The sequence below is a fragment of the Rhinoraja longicauda genome, chromosome 15, assembly GCF_053455715.1.
Source record: "Rhinoraja longicauda isolate Sanriku21f chromosome 15, sRhiLon1.1, whole genome shotgun sequence".
Classification (NCBI taxonomy): Eukaryota; Metazoa; Chordata; class Chondrichthyes; order Rajiformes; family Arhynchobatidae; genus Rhinoraja; species Rhinoraja longicauda.
In genome coordinates, this window is record NC_135967.1 from 39,878,941 (window position 1) to 39,888,266 (window position 9,326).

Genomic DNA, 9,326 nt, shown 5'->3' on the forward strand with positions numbered 1-9,326 from the left:
TGATGCTACTGATCCACCAGCAGCATTTCAGATCCACCGGGTTTCAAGTTTCTACAGACATTCAGTTTTGAAATAGTCCCAGGTTTTTTTTCCCCGTACATGAATTGCTCAAAGGCAAAGTGTTTAAAAAAATCTGCAATTCAGCTTATTGATCAATGCACGATGAATCAATCTCAATTAATGAATAAATGATGTCATTGATAATGACTTTAAAGAAAGCAATTTGTACTTCAAATGCATTTTCTCTGCAGAGTATCTGTGTTTCTCTCTGCTATTTCTGTTGACTGTAGTGTTAGCATTGTCTTGCTGCTCAATAAATAGACTTCACGTGTTTGTTTTCTCTCGAAAGAGATATATTTTTCTTGGCTTGTTGGATATTTGTCATAGTCTCTTTCATTCATGCTGCAAAGCATTTTTTTTTAAACCGCTGCTCACTTTTGAAGGGACGAAGCTTCTTTTAACACCATTCTGCATCATGTACTTTTCCACTCAGCACCACGTGGTGGTCAGAAGTGGAACTGTGGAAAGTGCTTTTTTCAGTGTTTTAGTTTTAGAGAAAGATGCTTGGAAACAGGCCCTTCGGCCCATCGGGTACATGCCGACCATCGATCGCCCGTTCACACTTATCCCATTTGCTCATCCACTTCATACACACTGGGGGCAATTTTACTAGAGGGCCAATTAACCAACAAACCCGCACGTCTTTGGGATTTGGGAGAAAACTGGAGCAATAGACAATAGACAATAGGTGCAGGAGTAGGCCATTCGTCCCTTCGAGCCAGCACCACCATTCAATGTGATCATGGCTGATCATTCTCAATCAGTACCCCGTTCCCGAGCACTCGGAAGAAACCCACATGGTCACAGGGAGAACATGCAAACTCCACACAGACAGCACCTGTATTTTGGATGAGATAAACAGTATTCTGGTTGGCCTTAACATATGTTTCTCTGTCCATTGCTGTTGAAAATTTAAATTTCTTTCTGGGATTTCAAACAATGATAATCAAACATCTTTCTAACCAGATATGGATAATGTGATACTGACAGGTCTTCTAAACTCACATTGCCCTTCGACCCACTGAGTCCGCACCGACACATTAGCGCTATCCGACACACTTGGTGAAAATTTACAATTTTACCGAAGCCAATTAACTCACAAACCTGTACATCTTTGGAGTGTGGGAGGAAACCGGAGCACCTGGAAGAAGCCAACATGGTCACGGGGAGGAACATGCAGGCTCCACACAGACAGCACCTGAGGTCAGGATCGAGCCTGGGTGTCTGGTGCTGTGAGGCAGCAGCTCTACCTGCTGCTCCACTGTGGCACCTCACAGGGACCAACCATCGCTTGCCAGCAGAAAAAGGTTACTTGACTCATATCTGTAAAAGCAGTTAGCAGTGTGGAAACAATGTGTAGGCATTCTGTTAAAAGTTAAGAAAAAAAACATCTTTAGAATGATCACACATACTTATGCCATTTGTCACCATAAAGCATCCAATAACTTAACTTCACTCAGTTAATGCGGAATCTCCAACTCAAAATAGATGAGTAGATTGGGCTACAATTGTGTGAACAATTTTACACACCCAAGAAATGCCACTGGACATCCTATTTTTACTACAGGCCTGTGAGAGATTTTTCCAATGCACAAGAATATAACAATTCAACTCTCACTTAATAGCCTGTTCCCCAAATCCATTTTAAGTGTTGGGAATGAATCACTGTGCAACTATTTGCAATGTGTGAGCTGTGTTCCTGCAAGTGTAATATCCTCCATCTGTTTTCCTTCATCTTTTAAATCACTGCATTAAAAATAGGTACAAAAATAAGCTGTCGTTTTACCTGTAATTAGGATGAGATAAACTGTAGTTGGCCTTAACATATGTTCTTCTTTCCATTGCTGTTTATACTTTTTTCAAATTTATTTTTGGGGGGATTTCAAACAATGACAATCAAACATCGTTCTAACCACATATGGATAATGTAGTGCTGGCACGTCTTCTAAACTCACATTGCCACCAATCTCATTCTTAAAACCTTGTTCTTTTTTCTTCATTTATTCTTTGTTCTTTTGATTTCTGTATCTTAATAACTGCCTCCTCCCCCCCCACCCTGTGAATTAGTGATTATTTTTGTGTAGGAAGGAACTGCAGATTCTGGATTAAATCGAAGAGAGACACAAAATGCTGGAGTAACTCAATGGGACAGGTAGCATCTCCGGACAGAAGGAATGGGTGACGTTTCTGGTCGAGACCTATCTTCAGTCTTCAGACTGATGGAGCTGAAACGTCACCCATTCCTTCTCTCCAGAGAATGCTGCCTGTCCCACTGAGTTACTCCAGCATTTTGTGTCTATCAGTGATTTTTTTTCTGAGTCATCTCAAAGGTTTTGTCCTTTCTCCTTCTGTCGAACTAATATTGTCACTGCAAAGGCGTACAGGTATGTAGGTTAATTGGCCTGGTATAATTGTAAATTGCACTTTGTGTGTGTAGGATAGCGTAAATGTGCGGGGATCGCTGGTTGACATAACCGGGAGGGAGCTGGAGACATCGGAAGCAAGGAGCAAGGGCCAGTGGGAAGGGAAACTAGGGTAATGCCTCCAGCGCCTTCAAGACCGGCGGGGAGGGGAGGGGAAGGGAGGGGAGGGGAGGGGAGGGGAGGGGAGGGGAGGGGAGGGGAGGGGAGGGGAGGGGAGGGGAGGGGAGGGGAGGGGAGGGGAGGGGAGGGGAGGGGAGGGGAGGGGAGGGGAGGGGAGGGGAGGGGAGGGGAGGGGAGGGGAGGGGAGGGGAGGGGAGGGGAGGGGAGGGGAGGGGAGGGGAGGGGAGGGACGTCGATTCGCGGGAACGGCTTCAGTACCTCGAGCGTGCGGGCCGACCCAATTTTGGACTTTGAATAGTGACGCCATAAATGGCGGTGCCCGCGTGTGTAATGTGTGCAAAAATAATTTCACTCTGCAGTTGCACATGTGAGAAATAAAGCACTATTGGGGAGGATGACGAAATTCAGCAACACAAACAATATCTGGCGGTTGGAAAACGCTGGCTCTGGAGTGAACGAGCGGCTGGAGGAAACAAGCAGGCCACAGGCAAACGAGCCACAGCTGGGTCCAATTAATGGTTATTGGACCAATGAATCTGATCCTTGTCAGACCTACCCCTTATAAAGTCAGAGTTCCAGCCGGGAGAAGAAGCTGCCAAGTTGGCCTGTGCCTCTCCACTGATGGCAAGTGGCCTTCTAGATGCTTCTATTTGTTGTTGGAAATAAAGCCTATCGGATGAGGTCATCTTACAATGAGTGCCAATTTAAAATATATTGTGTAGATGCACAGAGTCTCTTGCCCAGGGTTGGGGTAACGAGAACCAGAGGTCACAGGTATAAATTGAGGTGGGGGGGATCCAGAGGAGTAACTTTTTCACACAAAGGGTTGTGGGTGTATGGAATGAGCTGCTGGAGGACGTAGTGGAGGCAGGTACTATTGCAATGTTTACGAAATAGTTAGACTGGTACATGGGTTTATAGGGATATGGGCTGAATGCAGGTGGGACTGGTGTAGATGGGACATGTTGGTCGGTGTGGGCAAGTTGGGATGAAGTGCCTCTTTCCACACTCTAAGATCATTGCTGATTTGATGTCACGACCGATGCCACATACCCTGTTGTCACATTTCTTCTGTCACTGATTGTTTTGACTCTTTTCTGCCCCCATCATGTGTTGCTCTTTCTCTGTCTCCTTCAAGTCAGTGCCTGACAACGTGAATTCATAAGTTCTAGGAGCAAAATTAGGCCATTTGGCCCATCAAGTCTACTCCACCATTCAATCATGGCTGATCTATCTTTCCCTCTTGACCCTATTCTCCTGCCTTCTCCCCATAACTCCCGACACCCTTACTAATCAAGAATTCATAATGTTTTGGTGAAGTCCAAATGGTCCAGTGCAGAATAGAGAGCCAGCGAGATCGCATCCTCTATTCATCTGTTGTGGGGATGGGCAAATTGTAGTGGCTCCAGGTTCTTGTTCAGCTGGGAATTGATATGTGCCATAACCAACCTCCCGAAGCACTTCATCACCACAGATGTTAGTGCCACTGGTCTGTGGTCATTGAGGCATGTCACCTTGCCCTTCTTGGGCACCGATGTTACTGATGCAGGCGGGAGCCTCGGACACCAGTGATGAGAGATTGAGCTCCAGACAGTTCGTCCACATGTGTTTTGAGAATGCGAGCAGGTGCAGGCACTTTCCGGGGCTTCACAGTCTTGAAGGATCTTCCGATGTTGTCCTTGATAACTGAGATTGCAACACCATTTGGAATTATGGGGACACTTTGCAGTGGACGGTTTGGACAATGCGGTAAGACACGAGAGTGCATATTGGTGTTGTCCCCATCGAAGCACGCGTGGAACAAATTGAACCCGTCCACCACTTGAGCTGTCTCCTGGTGGTTGCCTTGTAGGAAGTGATGCTGTGCCAGCCCTGCCAGTTACCGAATGCCCATTTTGCCTTCCAGTCTGGAGCCAAAGTCCCATTTGTCCTTTTTGATGGCCTTATCAAGATCATATCTGATCTTGTGTGACGCTGCATTACCAAACTTAAATACATGAGATCTGGTCCTCAGAAGTTTGTGGACCTCCAGGTTCATCCAAGGTTTCTGATTGAGGAGCACAGTTTTTGGGGCAATGCACACTCCTCCACACATTTGGTATTTGCCAGGGTGTGGTGATCATATCTTCATTAGAGTACTGACGTTGTACACACTGCCCCTTGCTGAGCTCCAAGTAGAATTGCTCCTTGGATGCCACATATAGGTATGTCCCGTGGTTAAGAGGCGTCCTCCTCCTCCTCCTCCTCCTCCTCCTCGTCTTCTTCAGCAGCTCGTCTACCTGCAACCCCCATGATTGGTCTTACAGTCATTAAGTATTCAGCGGGGAAATGTCAATTAATCTACCCTTGTCAAGGAACAACTAGTTTTCACAGAGGCCTTGAAGTTGGCAACGTGTCCTTCTGGCACCTGTCGCACCATTTCTGTAAATATATGCGACTTAAAAATAAAAATACTTCAAAAGGCATAACGCACGTGTGTGTAAAAAAAAAAAATAATGATTTTTGGGAGAGTTTGTAAGAATCAGGCAGCAGATAAGTGCTAATTACTCTGAACATCAATGCTGTTTGTCTGCCAGCTGAACATGTGTTCAGCCGTGGGTCCATATGAGGGTGTTAGCAAGGGAGATGAACTCTAAAATGGCTGCAATGCATCAAGTAACAATACATGCAGATTAACATTGCAATCTGCCGACTCGGCAAAGTGAAACAGCTGGGACGACTCGCACAACAAGTTAATGGAGTCATGCAGTCATAAAGCACGGAAACGGGCCCTTTGGCCCACCATGTCTATGCCAACCATCAAGTATCTACAGTTGCTATACAAATCTCATTTAGCAGTAATAGGTCTGAAGCCTTCAATACAATGGCAACTCAAGTGTTCATCTCTATACTTACTGACAGTGGCAGTACCAGCACGGTGGGCAGCGGTAGAGTTGCTGCCTTGCAGCATTTACAGCGCCAGAGACCCGGGTTTGATCCTGGCTACGGGTGCTTGCCTGTATGGAGTTTGTACGTTGACCATGTGGGTTTTCTCCAAGAACTTCAGTTACCTCCCACACTCCAAAGACGTACAGGTGTACAGGTTAATTGGGTTGGTATAAATGTAAAAATTGTCCCTAGTGTGCACGGGGATCTCTGGTCAGTGCGGATTCGGTGGGCTGAAGGGCCTGTTTCTGCGCTGGATCTTTGAAACTTAAAACTGTGGCAGTACCTGCCTCCACCAAGCACCTCAGCAATGCCCACCATATTTCAGCCACTATCTGAATGAAAACATTCTTCCTCGGATCCACTGTTAACCTTTTCCCCTTGCTCTTAACCTACATCTGCTGTTTTATTTTCACTCATGTACAACGTAAAACAAGTTTCCCCTCTATCTTTAGTTTAGTTTAGAGATGCAGCATGGAAACAGGCCCTTCAGCCCACCAAGTCAGTGCTGACCAGCGATCCCCACACACTTGCACTATCCTACACACTAGGGACAATTTTACAATTTTTACCCAAGCCAATTAACCTACCAGTCTGTATATCATTTGAATGTGGGAGGAAGCTGGAGAAAACTTGCGCGGTCACAGGAAGAACGTACAAACTCCAAACAGACAGCACAAGTAGTCATAATTGAACACCGGTCTTTAGCGCTGTCAGGCAGCAACTCTACCCTGAGCCACCGTGCCTCCCGCTGTAGTCGTTCTAATTTTCTGCATCTCTGTCGGCACCTTCCCTTCTCCAAGTATCCTCCACTTCCAGGAAAGCAAACCCAGCCTTTCCTCATAACTAATATTCCATCCCAGGCAACAATCTCTACACCACCTCCGGTGCTATCATGTCCTTCCGATGGTGTGAAGGCCAGAAATGTGCCCAGTACTCCAGCAGAAGCTGAAACCAATGTTTTATAACCAAATGTACCAAAAACCTCCCTGTTCATAGAATCATTGAGCTATACAGCATGGAATCAAACCCTTTGACCCCTTCACCTTGATTGCGCATGTGGTCTTTAGGGGGTTTTATCCCCTGTCGTTGGTGGCAGAGAACTGGTCCAGATCCCTCCACCATGTATCCATTGACATCTGTCCATCGCCTCCACAAAGGTCTCCATTGCATCTCCAACAATTTGTGGGGCCATTGTTCTTGCAGAGTGCACTTGTATAATATAGACAGATAGTGCTGACCTTTACAAACCTGGCTAATATTTCATTCCTCTCTAACAAATTACAATGATACCAGTTCCAGCAGATATCTCATGAGTGTGTGCAAAAAAAAAGTGGGTATTTTAGCCTGGTACATTTCCAACCTCAGCAGCTATGCTGTTTGCATTGTCCTTCTGAATTCTTGAAGAAGTACGTAGACTTTTACAATAAATCATTTTCAATTCTGAGTTTTCGAGTTAAATGCTGTTGACACAAATCCCACATGACATCTTACATCATTTTAGTTGCAAAATTATTGGTGAAATCTTTTGACTGTCAACTAATTGCCTGAGCAAATCAATCAAAATCAAGATAAGTACTGTTATCAATTGCAAATTATATTCTTCTGGATTACAGTGGTCTGACAGTGTCTCAGACTTGAGGAAGATAAATTATACGAATGGTGGGGGAAGAGCATGCTAATGGTGTTAGTGTGAGCTGAAGGTTTGGTATGCTAGAATTGATTAAGGCATGAAAGACAGTTTCCAAATATAATTACAGATTTAGGGAATTTTAATTTTTTTCCAGGACATGGAATTTGCATTTAAAATGTATTCCTTTATTTTTGCTACAGCATCTTTAATTCTGATGCATTTATATTCAACCACAACCAAGATCTTGCATGTAGTAGGAAGGAACTGCAAATGCTGGTTTAAACCGAAGATAGACACAAAAAGCTGGAGTGACTCAGCAGGTCAGACAGCACCACTGGAGAGAAGGGAAAAGTGATCACCCAGCCCTTTTCTCCAGAAATGCTGTCTGACCTTTCTTCAGGAATACATGACGTTTCGGGTCATGACCCTTCTTCAGAAGAAGTGTCTTGACCCGAAACGTCACCTATTCCTTTTCACTAATATCTTGTACTATGTTTGAGTTTTATGATTACAATTATGGCATCATCTATTTCTTGGTCGTTCATACAGAATCCATTTTCTATCATCTACATTATTACATTTAAATTGAAGATTGAAAAAAAGATTTCCTTAACTTTTTTTGCAGATTCAGTCATTTATTTTTGGACATTTTTCCACTTTTCCCATCTATTAATATTAGCCTTCAGAAATTCCACAACATTATCATTGAACATGGTCTGAGAAGTGTTTTGTTTTAAAAATTGGCTGCCTTTTAAAAAAAATGACTTGGATACAATTTTTACATATTGAGAATAATCTTTCTGTAAGATCCTTTTTGGCATTTACTGGACCATCCTTTAGCATTTTTGGCTAACATTGGTGAATAGTGCTGAATCAGGAGAATGTTTGTGCAGTAACCGTGCGTAAGGTCACTGCTTTTGGCAGTGCATTTGCAAAGCTTGAAGGTACTGTGGAAAAGACTGACTTTAGTGACACAAACTCAGTTTTCATCTGGTTTAACATTCAGCAGATTTACCACATACTGGCACAGAGGGGCAGCACAGTGGTAGAGTTGCCGCCTTGCAGTGCCACAGACCTGGGCTTGATCCTGCCTACGGATGCTGTCTGTTCAGAAATTGTACGTGTTCCCTGTAACCGCGTGGGTTTTCTCCGGGTGCTTTGGATTCCTCCCACGTTCCAAAGACGTGCAAGTTTGTAGGTGAATTGGTTTCTGTAAATTGACCCTAGTGTGTGGGATAGAACTAGTGTATGGGTGATTGGTCAGCATGGCCCCGGGGTGACGAAGGGCCTGTTTCCAGGCTATATCTCTAGACTAAACCAGGTATTTAACAAAAGACTATTGGAGTTAAGTCATGCAGCACAGAAATGGACCCTTCGGCCCAACTTACCCATGCCAACCAGGATGTCCCATCTGCACCTGCAGGGCCCATATCTTCTAAACCCCTAAACCTTTCTTATCCATGTACAAATCCAAATGCTTTTAATGTTTTTATAGTACCTGCCTCAATTACATCCACTGGCATTTATTCACAAAATACTGGAAGGAGGCCCTAGCAGGGAAGACTGTGGAACAGCAATGGCAGGTATTCCTGGGAATAATGCAGAAGTTGAAGGATCAATTTATCCCAAATAGGAGGAAAGATTCTAAGGGGAGTAAGAGGCACCCGTGGCTGACAAGGGAAGTCAAGGACAGCATAAAAATAAAAGGGAAGAAGTATAACATAGCAAAGCAGAGTGGGAAGCTAGAGGATTGGGACTTTTTTAAAGAGCAACAGAAGATAACTAAAAAGGCAATACGGGGAGAAAAGATGAGGTACGAGGGTAAACTAGCCAATAATATAAAGGAGGATAGTAAAAGCTTCTTTAGGTATGTAAAGAGGAAAAAAATAGTCAAGGCAAATGTGGGTCCCTTGAAGACAGAAGCAGGGGAATTTATTATGGGGAACAAGGAAATGGCAGATGAGTTGAACTGGTACTTTGGATCTGTCTTCACTAAGGAGGATACAAACAATCTCCCAGATGTTCTAGTGGCCAGAGATCCTAGGGTGACAGAGGGACTGGAGGAAATCCACATTAGGCAGGAAAAAGTTTTGGGTAGACTGATGGGACTCAAGGCTGATAAATCCCCAGGGCCTGATGGTCTGCATCCCAGGGTGCTTAAGGAG